The sequence below is a fragment of the Patagioenas fasciata genome, chromosome 1, assembly GCF_037038585.1.
Source record: "Patagioenas fasciata isolate bPatFas1 chromosome 1, bPatFas1.hap1, whole genome shotgun sequence".
Lineage (NCBI taxonomy): Eukaryota > Metazoa > Chordata > Aves > Columbiformes > Columbidae > Patagioenas > Patagioenas fasciata.
The window spans coordinates 47,478,269-47,490,765 of NC_092520.1; the positions used below are offsets into that span (position 1 = coordinate 47,478,269).

At 37.5% G+C, this 12,497-nt stretch overlaps 1 long non-coding RNA gene across 1 annotated transcript; it reads left to right on the plus strand.

Moving 5' to 3' along the window:
- Positions 1-4,706: 4,706 nt before the first annotated feature.
- LOC139826984 (uncharacterized) lies at positions 4,707-12,203 on the plus strand. The gene is made up of 3 exons (XR_011737152.1): positions 4,707-5,422; positions 7,871-7,917; positions 12,144-12,203. It is a non-coding gene; the product is annotated as an uncharacterized lncRNA (long non-coding RNA).
- Positions 12,204-12,497: the final 294 nt, after the last annotated feature.

The window sequence follows — 12,497 nt, forward strand, 5'->3', positions numbered from 1 at the left end:
GCTACAGCCTTTTGTGTTTTCATTATAACAATTACAACAGAAGATCTTTGTGCCAGATGTTGGGTCACTCACAAGAAAACATCTGTTACCAGCACGCAAAACCTGGCTGGATCAGGGCCATTAGGAAAAACAAACAAAAATACATTCTTTGTTTTCATTACAAGAATTATTGTCATTCTCCCAAGAACATGATCTTTCCCCACAAGAGGAAGATTTTGTGAGCCATATACACTAAAACCTGAAGACATGAAATCAGTGCCAGCAAGAGCTTTCCTGGAAACTTCTAGATTCATTTGGATCTGTCTTGAATCAAAGCAGAGAACTCGCTTGTCTCTTCTCTGACATAATAAATTTCCTTTTTCCCTGCTGTCTGAGGGTAAGAAACCAGCTTTAATAGAAGTTGTGCATAGGATAAAGGCATATACAAATATTTTTGCCTCTTCTTTTTCTTCTCCCCTCCTTTTATTTCCTCCCACCCCCCTTTTTTTTCTCCTCCTTGGTAAGCCATTATAACTGGGCTCCATTTCAAGCTGTTTAGTTTGCTAAATGTTTATCAATAAGTTAGGTCAGGTTTTTAGGTAAAAGCCATGTATGAAGTCAATTTTCAAGGGCTAGCAGCTAAAATTCAAACAAAGTAGTCATGTACCCCAGCAGTGGATAGGAATCATCCCTAGTGGATTTGCTCTTGGCAGAGCCTATTTGTACTGGTTTGTGCTGGCGGGAGAGCTGTGGCCTGGGACACAGACTGGAGGTCTTCTCTCTGGGAAGGGTCATGTGCTGAGCTCAAAACTTGGGGGCATGCCCAGCCATTCTTAGTAGCTGAGCTCACATCTGCAGAAGATCTCGGAGAGGAACTCCCAAAAGTATCCAGACTGACTGAGGGAGAAAGGATAGTTTCCCCACAAAGGAGCACAGCTATTGTGCTACGAAAATATCTTTAAAGTGATGAGGGAAGGTGGAAAGTTCAGAAATAATGTTGATTGCACAGAGACTGTGATTTCAACAAGGCCAGAGCCTAAAATTAAATGCACTGGGGTCAGTAGTGATGGTGGAACATGGCCAAGGGCTTGAGAAGGGTTATGAATATGTCTATCCGAGGAAGGGGATGAAAGGCAAGGCCTCATCAAGGATTTTCATATAAAATGTTGGGGAGACAGAGGAGTTTGGTGGAAATGAAAATTTCTCAAAATATATGGTTTTTTTCTGCATGAATATATCAATGTTTTTCAGTGGAAAGTGTAGATTTACAGATCAACAGTTATTCTCAGATCAAACATGAAATTTCTAATCCTATAATTAAAGAAATTTAAAACCTCAGGATAACCAATAATTTAATGGCAACCCCTTTAGTCATAACGTTTTTCTCAACTGTGTCCCCACTCCTACTTCCTGGTTTTGGGTTTGTTCTGGCACAAAGAAAGGAAAACCAGCCTCATATGTACCAGTTGCCTGTTATAGTCTTGGTGTCTGTCCTGTACACACAGGTAAAAGATGGATAGAATTACAATTAGTGTTGAGAACTGCAGGAGAGAGGAAGTTTCAGGGAACATTAGCCCATTCCTCTTCATAAGTGCATTTGCCTGTGGACCTCGGAGCATGCACTGCCTACGTGGGAGCCTGCAGATCTCAAGTCAATATTTTTCGTGACCTGTCTCAATATTATTCTCCTCAAAGACCTCCAGGGTGTTACTGTGAATCTCCTTAGCGAATTTTGCTTTTGCTGGCTGAGACTGGCTCAGTACAACTTTTCTGCCTGGAAGGTCCTGGTCATATAAGGGAAGGAAATGTGTATGGTCACAAACCTCATCCTCCTGGAATGAAACAAAAACATGCCTCTCTGGGAACACCTGTTACTGGTTTAAATGTCTGTTTACACTTACCCTTAAAACAAGCTGAAACTCAAAGAAGGGTGGAGTTTGGAAAGGAAAAGACAGCTGAGAAAGATCTGTCTTGCATGGGGTGAGGATTTTTAATTTGAAAAAAAAAAAAAAGAGAACTCCAATAACAGTGTCTAATGGTCTCTCGATAGGGCAACAGGAAGTCAGGCCGTAGAATATAACTTTTGTCTTATGTCAAGCCAAATGCCCAACAGGTGTAAATTCCTATAAATCACTGAAGCTTTCCTTCTTTATGTCATGGTGTTCTGTGTTGTGGGCCATACAGACAAGCCTCTGTTTGGACTTTCTATAGGAGGTTAGAGATTTTTTCTGTAGCCTGCCTCCTGTTTTTGACATCTTGCCATCAGTGCTTCAGACAAAACCAAGTAGTCTGAATTTCCTTCTTTAACCTCTTGACCTGGTTTTGTTAAAAAACAAGTTTCTCTTTTAGTGAATTTGCCTGTCAGCTAAAGCCTTCATATTAGCTCTATTTTCCTGGAGAACCAGATACATGTTTTGGTAAACATAGCAATAGAATTCAAAGTTATTGATAAGCATGGATGGACATCTTGCGAGAGGGGCAACGAAGAACAGGTGACCAAGAAACTGACCAACCGTGTATAACATCCCATTCATGTGAATACTTCATATGAAAGTGGGAAATCACGAGGATCTCATCCCTTCTTTTTCCCTTTTGCTTATGGCCGACATTAGGAGAGGATCTTGCAAGTCATCCCTGTGAACTGAGGCCTAGTGAGAGACTGAATCCAGCTCCGATTGGCTGCAGAGTCCAATCCGGGACTTCGGGTGCTGGCTCTGCAGTTGCTGAGACTTTCAAGATTGGTTTTGTATATTTTGTATTATTTTCTCTATTCTTACTAGTAGCATTCATAAAACATCTTTAATTTTTCCAACTCTCTTCTCTCTGTCCTTCTTTTCTTCCCGATCGCCTGTCCTGAGTGGGAAGGGGGGAGAGGGAGGGGAAAAAGGGGGAAGTGGGGGGGTGAGAGGAGGTTAACAATACATCTGCCAGGGTTTATTGTCACCCCACAACCTAAACCCTTGACACCTCTTTTTGTCACTTATTACCTCCTGCATGCTCATGCTCATGACATTCACTGTCTTCTGTTGCTCTCATCCCTCCCATTCATAATCAAATGCCTGAGATATATCTGCTAAAAGATAAGCCAATCTTACATCAACCAGTTGATGTGATGGCTTGACAGCTGCATGACCAAAATTGTTTCTTGTTTCCTGGACTCACCCTGGCAAGTCTACTCCATAACTCTCATAGAAGCAGTGGTAGATGTCCTGACCATAGCCAGCACATGTGCTCTGACTCGTGCAAACTGTCAGGAGTTAGGCATTCTGATTTGGAAGTAGAATTATTGTTCACCCTGGCAAAATGGAAACTTTACTGTTTTTATTGTGCATGTTTGCAGGGACATGTGCAAGACCCTCTGTTACTGGTGTGTGCTATTTTGAAAGGATCACCTCTGAGTGATGGTGGAAATATCTAGTTTCTCAGTCTCTGCTCAGCTCTGCTAACCTAGTTCTTTATTTTCTCCTGAGTATTAACTGTTCTGCCTTGAACATATTTTAAGAATTAAGTATTGAAAAAAAGAAACTGCTGGCTTTTCTCCACCATATGAAAGTTTCTTGGAATCTCTTGACAGTCCAGGTTTATCTCTTTCTAACACAGATGAAGTGACTGAGCAGAAATTATCATTTTTTTATCCTTACCTATAGGGTGCATTTTTTTTTTTCCCTGAAACAGTCCAGAGTCCAAGTAACAAAGATAATCTTTTGTGCACATTAAATGAAATGGATAGAAGTTAATTCTTGCAGGACTTTGGACCTGTCTTTGAAAATGACAGGAACGCAATATGTCTGCTATCCAACGTGACTAAAGGTAATAAAGAGAACAAAACTTAAAGATATAACAATTCATCACAGTCATTTCTAGAGGAAAAGGAATCATAGAGCTTTATTCTTCCTTGCAAATCTTGCAAAACATCTCTATGGCATTGCACAGCTCAAACAAAAGTTAAGATTTTACTGATTTTAAAGGTGGTGACAGAAAACAAAGTGGGGTAAAGTGCATAATTCACACTATTGACAGCCTACCCCAAGTTTGTATTGATCTTTCCTTTGACTTGCCACCCATGCAATACAGGAAAACTGGTCTACTACAGGACACTGCTGCTCTTCAGATATTAGGACTGCAAAAGCTGGTTGGTCTACTGACAAGCTTCAGGGCAAATCTTTACTCATTTTATAGAACACATCATTCATGCTTGTAGCTACAATCAGCTGATGGCAGAGAGGGTCTGGATTTCCTGCATCTGACAGCAGAGGAACAAACACTGACTGAATCGGTGGTATACAGAGCACACATCCAGCTGTCTAATGTGATATTGTAGGTTAGGGCTTCACTAGAATGGAAAACTTTATTTTTTCTTACCTCCTTACCTTCCTGCCACCAGAAAAGCTGTTTCTGTTCAGCTTTCACTTGTTGCTGTGATTTCAGGGCATTCATAGCTACAGGCACATTGCTATGGTACACAGAACACAGGTCAAGAAAGAGGACAGAACTCTATAATTACACCTTTTCATTAGCCTTCGCTAACTTCTTACAGTTCTCATGAAAATACCAGAGGAAATTTTAAAGAAATTAAGAGAAAGGCTCACCGTGACTTTCATTTTATTAAATCCAGCGGTAGATCATACCCAAAATCTGCTTCCCAAACTGTGGTCTTGAAGTTTGGCTAGAGGTATGTTAACATTGATACAATAATGGAATAGTAGAAAGTAGAGATTTTATCAAGTCAATCTGCAAGTGAACGAATAAGTGCTTTCCTGACAAGCAGTCAGTATCTCAGCAGTTTTGAAGGCTTTTCGAACAGACACAGTTCAAAACCAGACAGAAAAAGTAGTTTAGTTAATGTTGGAGATCTGTTTTAGACAAAACAAAAGTTCACTAATTATTGTACAAGATTTTGTTTCAGCATAAGCAAGAAAATACCTTTAAGTAAGAGCCATCCTGATCACATAGTGATACAGAAAACAAGATAGTGCTGGTGGAAATGTGTAGATGCACTTGGGGATATATATGTTATTCACAGTATAAAGGCATTCATTAATTATTGAAATGAAATGTGAAATCTGAAATGTTAAGTGCCTCAAGTAAGAGCTTGTCCCATACCAATGTTGGTAACAAGTATTGATGTCATATGTATTAATTTTCTTTTTGGTATTCCTCTTCCTGTTCAAAGGGTCAGTGGAGCCTCCACTGCAGCACTTTGACTGTTTAGTTCCAGATGCAACTCAAATGCTGAAGTTCATTATAAAGGCTCTTAGGCTGTGAAATCATTATGATATTTGCCTAGTAAATGAAGGTGGACATATTGTAGAACAGAATATTTATACACTAAACCATGCCATGTTGTTACCTGAAATGTTTATATGCCTTCTCATCCCAGACATATCTCTTCTGAAATTCTCAAATTCAAGCCATGGATGATTTTGAACATCTGATTAAACAGGTAATGAAAAGTTGAGACACTTACATGCACAAAGTTGTGTCTCAACAGTGTAATGATATAGCTACTTTGTTATGGTATACAGTGAACAGTGAACATTATCAGGCAATGAATTATTTCAATTTCTCTTTTGAGCCCTAGTGTAGGCAGAAAAGCAGATAGACAGTGGAAATTTGGCTTATTGCATAGAATCATAGAATCATTTTGGTTGGAAATGACCCTCGAGATCATTGAGTCCAATCATATGATGATGTCTGCTAGCTAAGCCCTTAAACGTAGGGGGTTTTTGCCACCAACCAGCCCATAGCGAACAAACTCCTCAACACTCCAGCTCAACCAGGGTATGGAAATTAACTTTCAGAGATGTGTTACAAGCAAGCGAACTACAAATATAGAGTTGGGAAATCAGCCATTCGTTGCATTTCTTCTTTTAACTGAAAAACTACACCTGTCATTGCAAGGTTGCTGTGTCATGTTTTTATGATACATAGCGATCATTTCAGATGTTGTTAGCATGAAGAAAACACCTGTTCCCTTTGCCCTGACCCAATACTCACTGAAGTTAGGAGAAAATCTCTGATTGATTTCAAGTCATTTTCAGTATACCTAGGATTTTTAGCATTTTGAATGGTTGCATTTAATTATTGCATATTAATTGTTGCTCTTGTTGTTACCCCACGTTAATGCCAAGAAAGAAACTGATGTATTGAACTTTTCAATGGTCAGTCATTAAGCACTATAATAGTTTTTAGGCTGACCAGTTAAGAGAAACACACCCACATTGCTGACTAAGTAGCATATTTTGGCAATGCTGATCCGACAAATATTTTATTTAAAAGTGTAACAGGTCTACTAGCAGCAAAAAGGTTGAAAGAAGTTTTATATTAATTGAGGTATTAAATATTGCAGAGGTGATGACTCATTACACCCTTTCTGGCACAAAATATGTATCAGAAAAACATATGCTCATGTTTTGAAAGTCTTGCAAAAGCTTTACTGGAATGCCAGTCCTCTCTTGATGAGATCATTTTCTTCATGCTAAGGACACAGAAGTACTAAGTGCAAGTGAAAGGAGCAGATAACAGCCCTGTAGAACATTTAGTCAGGGCACAGCTGACAAAAAACAACTATTTAGTGTAGTCTGGTTAAACTTCAGTTTTAATCTCAAGATGAGGAGTTCAGAAACAGGTCTATAGAAAATTGTGAAAGAAAACCATATGGAGTTCTGGGCTGCTAAAAAGTGCAGATAAACATGCTGGCCTACAAAAAGCTGATTGCCTTTTATTTCTGTACAACAGCAGTGCCTAAAAATGGTGTTCAAAGTTTAGAACTGCATTTGGGTTTATGGCAGCTATGGGACCCCTTTTGGTTTGAGGCTATGAAAAAAGATGGAGACTCAGCCAGAAAGGGTGTTATTAGTAGAACTGTTTTTTAACATCTGTGAAAACATGCAGAGAAAAGCTTAGGAAAAAAAGCTACTATCAACTGAGAAAAATGTTCTTTTAATTACCTGTGTTAGCTTATTTGTATAAGCATTGATGAACAAATACAGCAAAATTTCCACCCCGAATTGTCTCCAGTCTTCCCAAATGGCTTCCCATGTACTGAAGATTCATTATAATAAAAGCTGTGATCCGCATAATCTAACAACTCCTAATTGGCATATGGAAGCACAGACAGAGTTTTATTATGTGAGTTCAGAGGCTGGATCCAATGTACCTCATTGTCTTCAGCTTTGATGACCTTGATTGTCTGTTGCATGTTATAACAACTTTGTGATTAAGAGACTGGAATTATCTACTAAGCGTTGCTCAAAGCATGACAGGATAAAAATGGAAAGATGTGTTTCCGATCAACACTGATGAGTACTTTGTTAAGGTATGAATAACTGACTGCTAATAAGAACAGAACCATCGTTTCGTTATGAATATGAACCAGTTAAATGAGTAACTCTTCTCTAAGTTTACACTTGGCAAGGCTTGTTCATTAGTCTGCAAGCAATTTCTTTTCTGCATTCAATGTAAAAGGTCTGATGGGCTAATAAAATGAGGGGAAATAAAAATACCACAGAGCAATTCAAGCACTGAAAGCTAAATTATACTCTTCTGTCTTTTGAGACCAAATCCTTTATTTGGTTGCTTGCACTTCATTCACATTGATGTCAATAGGCATAGTTAAAATCCCTATTAAAGCAAAACATAGCACTGGAAGTTATATTATATTCTGTATCGATATTTCAGAACTGCTGATTAAATTCTACAAACTACATATTAAACCACTTGTATTTAAATAATAAAAGAAGTCAGAAGCTGCATATAGGTATTATTGTCACAGTGAACTATTATAGTTAATGTTACCTTGTTAGCAAAATCTGTTGTGGTTCATTAGATGTGTTTCATGTCTTATTATGTCTTTGAGACACTGACATATTTCATCTTTTCCCAAAACCAGTATGAAATCCTGATCGCACTGAACTCTGTAAAAGATTTTGCACTAAGGTAAGTGAAGCTGAGAATTTACTCAAGAATTACTGAGCTAACAGGGGTGTTATATGGTTATAGTTTATTTAACTTGTCATGAAAACCTTATTCTGATTAGTTTGTAGTCAGATTCTCTGAAAACCGATGGCAGAAGAGGGATCCCTTTTCCTTGTCACACAGTAGTAGTGAGAAGCCTTTGTCATCCAGTGCAGACCCTGGTCTAAGGTAAATGTAAAAGCAAATTGAAGATGAGAATGTAGGTCCATACCCTGGGACAGATACATTCATAAGGATTAAAGAAAGCACCAAGCCAAGACAATCTGTGATGCCTCCCAACTAGAAAATATTAAGCTGGACTCTCTAGTTTTAAAGTGATACCAGCAACAGGAGAAGCCTAAGCCCTCTAAAGCTCTGAAAAATAAAGTTGATTTAAAAACCCTTGAGATTTCCAAATGTCACTAATGACACTTAACCCAGCAAATGAAAACAGGTAAATTGGGAATTTTGACAAGAACAAAGGCAAACAAATAAAAATCCTGCAAGATATTTCTTGTTTGTGTTCTCTGTTTATCTAAATACTTATGAAGGTCACTACCGTTATGATCTCTGGAGATATCTCAAGTATTTAAGAACAGACATAATAGTTTCTCCTATCTTGTTTCCCACTCCATAAGCAAAGCAGAACAGGTATTCCTCACATATAATTTTTATTCATCTACATCAGAAATACATAGTTAGATCAATACAGTAATTGTGAATAGTGTCTTACAAAGATTAGCCTTCTCTAGAAAAGGAGACAGAGATTGTTCTCCTTTTAGTTTAAGTCAGTTTCAAAATGGCATCCATCAAGCTGGAAAAAGATGTGCTTTGTCCACAATACAGTATTGATATTTTTAGAACAACAGCAGTTCTTATTCACAGCTTACCTTTTCTCATTTGCCATTTGCAGGAAGACAATCCTTACTTTGTATCTGCTTGTCTTTCTTACATTGATGTGTAGATATGACCATGTTTTACTTGAAAAGATTGCCTGGTCTACATTTGTTAAAAGTGAATACTCATTCATGTTTAAAAGATATTTCAAAATGTTCTAAAATTCACTTGCTAATTCAGAATGTCTCTGTATGTGCAGTGGTAAAAATCAGCAGTGTTTGTACTCCAAGTGTGGGACTATCAATGAAAAAGTTCTCCAAAATATAGGAAAAAAAATAGAAAAAGAAAAACGTCCTCAACTTTTATAAAATATTTCCTATTGCATTCTTGGTGCTCAAACTCTGCTTACTTTTTGGTGGGTCTCAGTCTTTTAACAGTTATCTCTGCCAACACATGAAGCTCATTTGTCCTTTGGAAAAGCAGTATCAGAGACAATGTTAAAAGGAGATTATGACTTTCAAAATTGGCTAAAAGAACAGAACAGCACCTACGCAAAGACACAGACACAATATATCTGCATAAAAACTTTCATCTTGGACAGGATGCAGTCACTATCCCTGACTGGCACCAAAATGATACTACCTGTTTAAATACTACCACTGGCAGAGTTGTGAAATGATGTGTGGATGTGTACGAGACAGGGATTACCTGCAGCACAGAAACATTCCTTCATAATTTTTATAGCTAAATCAAAAGAGCATCTAGCTACTATGAGACTGGCAATAACTGCTCATGATGTCTACAGTTCAGCACAAATTATTTTTTTCACGAGTGAATCTCACATCAGAGCAAAACCATCCATTGATCATTTAGCACTTCTTAATCAGATTGCCAATGAAGGTAGTCAGGATAAGGCATTCCTGGTTTTTGAACAATAGATTTACGTGTCCTTAAAATGAGAAGATTCTTGGGGTGCCTATCCCTAGCACAAGGGCTTATAACATTTTAGAAACTTACAACTTTTCTGAGCACAAAGCTAGAGAGTGGAAAGGGTATAGGTCAACAGATCCTAATTTACATCTGTGTTTCTTCATGGGACTTGGATTTTCTCTCATTTTAAATCACAGTAGTTGTTACACAAACACCCTTCCCCCAAAGAAGAAAAAAAAGAAGAAAGAAAAAAAAAATCTTTGTTTTTCATGCAGTAAGATTTCCTTAGCCAAGATTAATGACCTAAGTGACAAGAAATCCAAATGTATTTTTGGAAAATGAGACTTCTATTCCACTTTCCTAAGCTATTCTCTGGGCTCACTGATGTAAGGAAAGTTAGGGTTCTTTTTGTTTATCTCCCCATCCTTATTCACCTAAATGTTATTCCTGGTTATTTCTGGTCCTCTCAGCTTTATAGAGGTTTGCACTCTTGTGTTGGCTCTCGTACTTCCTAGTTGCATCACTGCTTTTTCTAACAAAATTTCTGTAGTTGCTCTCTGCTGTGTGAGTGATCAACTTGCTCAGACTTCCCCATGAGCTGTACTGCTTCTCGAACATCACTGATCTACCAACAAAGATGTCTCATCTTCTAAAAACAGCTCATAGAATTTTACTGAGCTGATGTGGTAGCAGTGATGGACAGTGTTTTGCAGTTATCTTTCATGCTACTAATAGCTTTCCTCAAGGTTTAGTAAATGACTCATGGGGGTGTTCTGGTAGTGATTCAGAAATCATTCCACTTCATTACACAATTCACTGCTATTTGATGTTTAATCTATGCATGAATTTTTTAAATGAAAAAACTTGACTAAAAAAACAGGAAAAACAGCCCACCCTAAATCACTTGATAGAAATCTTGCATTGCTGACCTTAAATATTTTTTTTTTCAAATTATTTTGTTGTCTCTTTTGTAAGAAGACAGACAAGAAGGTGATAGTCCAGAATTTGCTTTTGTAGGACACCAAAGTATGTACCATGAAGTTTTAGATACTCATTAAAATTGAAAAATCTTTCAATGTTGAAAAAAACCCACCCTGATATTTATTTCTCAGCGGGAATATTTTATATCTGTGAATATATACTCTTAGGGACAGATCCAGAAAAAATTGTCAGGTATATGAAGCATGATTTAGATAGGATCCAGCAACTTCAGAATAACAGTCCAGTCCACAAGATCTACAAGAGGTTACTTACCCTTGGTCGAATACTTGTGGAAAGCCTGAGGTTGCATAGGCTTGAAGTTTTCCTAAATTACATCGTTTTCCTTGAAATTATGCAATGACAAGGACTCCAGAGCTAGCTCTGACCTGATCTAATATATCCACAAAGAAGAACTAAGAGTTATCTGGAGATGCTAATTTGAGCCTCAAAGCAGCATAGCTGTGCTAGTATAGCTCTGAACCTCGAATAATAAGTCCTGTTTTCCAAAATGGTGGATTTAGGTTCAATAATGTGTTGACAAAGCTGTAGAATTTCCAGTTTGAATGAAACACAGTTAATCTGGAGGTCCTTTCACTATGGTATAGTCCATGCTGCAAACATCCAGAAGCGCCACTAGCTCGGCCAAATTGATTGCCTGTAAACATTTTCACTAGATATCGGTGAAACACTGGTAGAGTTGGAAATAGCAGTAAGTGGGCATCAACAACAACAACAACAAATTATTTTTGTGACTTGAAAAAAAAAAGAAACCCAAACATTTGAAAGCCTGGGTGCAGACAAATACTTATTCCTTCTCTTAGGTATAGAGTATATTCTAAGAATTATGTAGTATGCGGTAATTATTTAAGTATAGCCCTACCAGTGTCATCAAGCAATGACATGGTAGAAACTGAAAGTGATAGCTGAAAAAAATGCTAGTGTGCCTTCTTCAGCAAATCACAAAGGTTTCATAAAATCTTTTTGTAAGCTTTACCCTAGTTGCACCTTGGAAAAAATGAGATACAGATCAATCTTATTCTTTCATACGTATTTGTAGGAGAAGAAATTATGACTCTTACAAGCCATGGATTTAGAAACCATATAGGTTTTCTCTTGAAGATGATCCACAGTCTTCAAAATAAACTGATAGTCCCTTCCAAAATATCTATTCTACTGTTTTTTCTTTTGTGGATCTCCGGGAGAAGTGAGTTGCTCTGATATCATTGTTGATAGACTTAACCTCATTATACAAGGAGCAGTGTCACCTAAGAAAATATTTTGAAGGTCAGCAAACTGAAGTAATATATTCCTTTGCATTAAACATAGAACTTTCAGAAGTAAATGTGTAGATAACAAAGGTAAATTTTGTATTCAGTTTGTATTCTGAAACCTTGCCTTTTTCCTCCTAGAAGAAGGATTGTACAGACTTCTAAGAAGATCACACTATTTTTTCTTCATAGGTTGTGAAATGAAAGAGCACTTCTGGCTGAGTTTAATAGGATGGCTGAAGAAACTCTGTGTACAACTATTCTAGGACTTTGTAAGTCTTTGTAATTTTAAACATTAAAGTGCTCTGTGCTCAAACCAGAGATAATTTCCTGACTGCTGCTTAGCTTACAAAAATCTTAAGCTGTTCCAAACCCAACAATTTGAAGACACACAAATTCCTGGAAGTTATTATCCTTCTTTCCATAAAAAGTGAAAAAAACCAGCAGAAGTTAAGATAATGGTTTAAAGAAATTAATAAGGAAACACCTTTTCTCACATAACAAACTGTAGTGAAAGTCCATAGTTCATTTAACCTCTTTATAGTA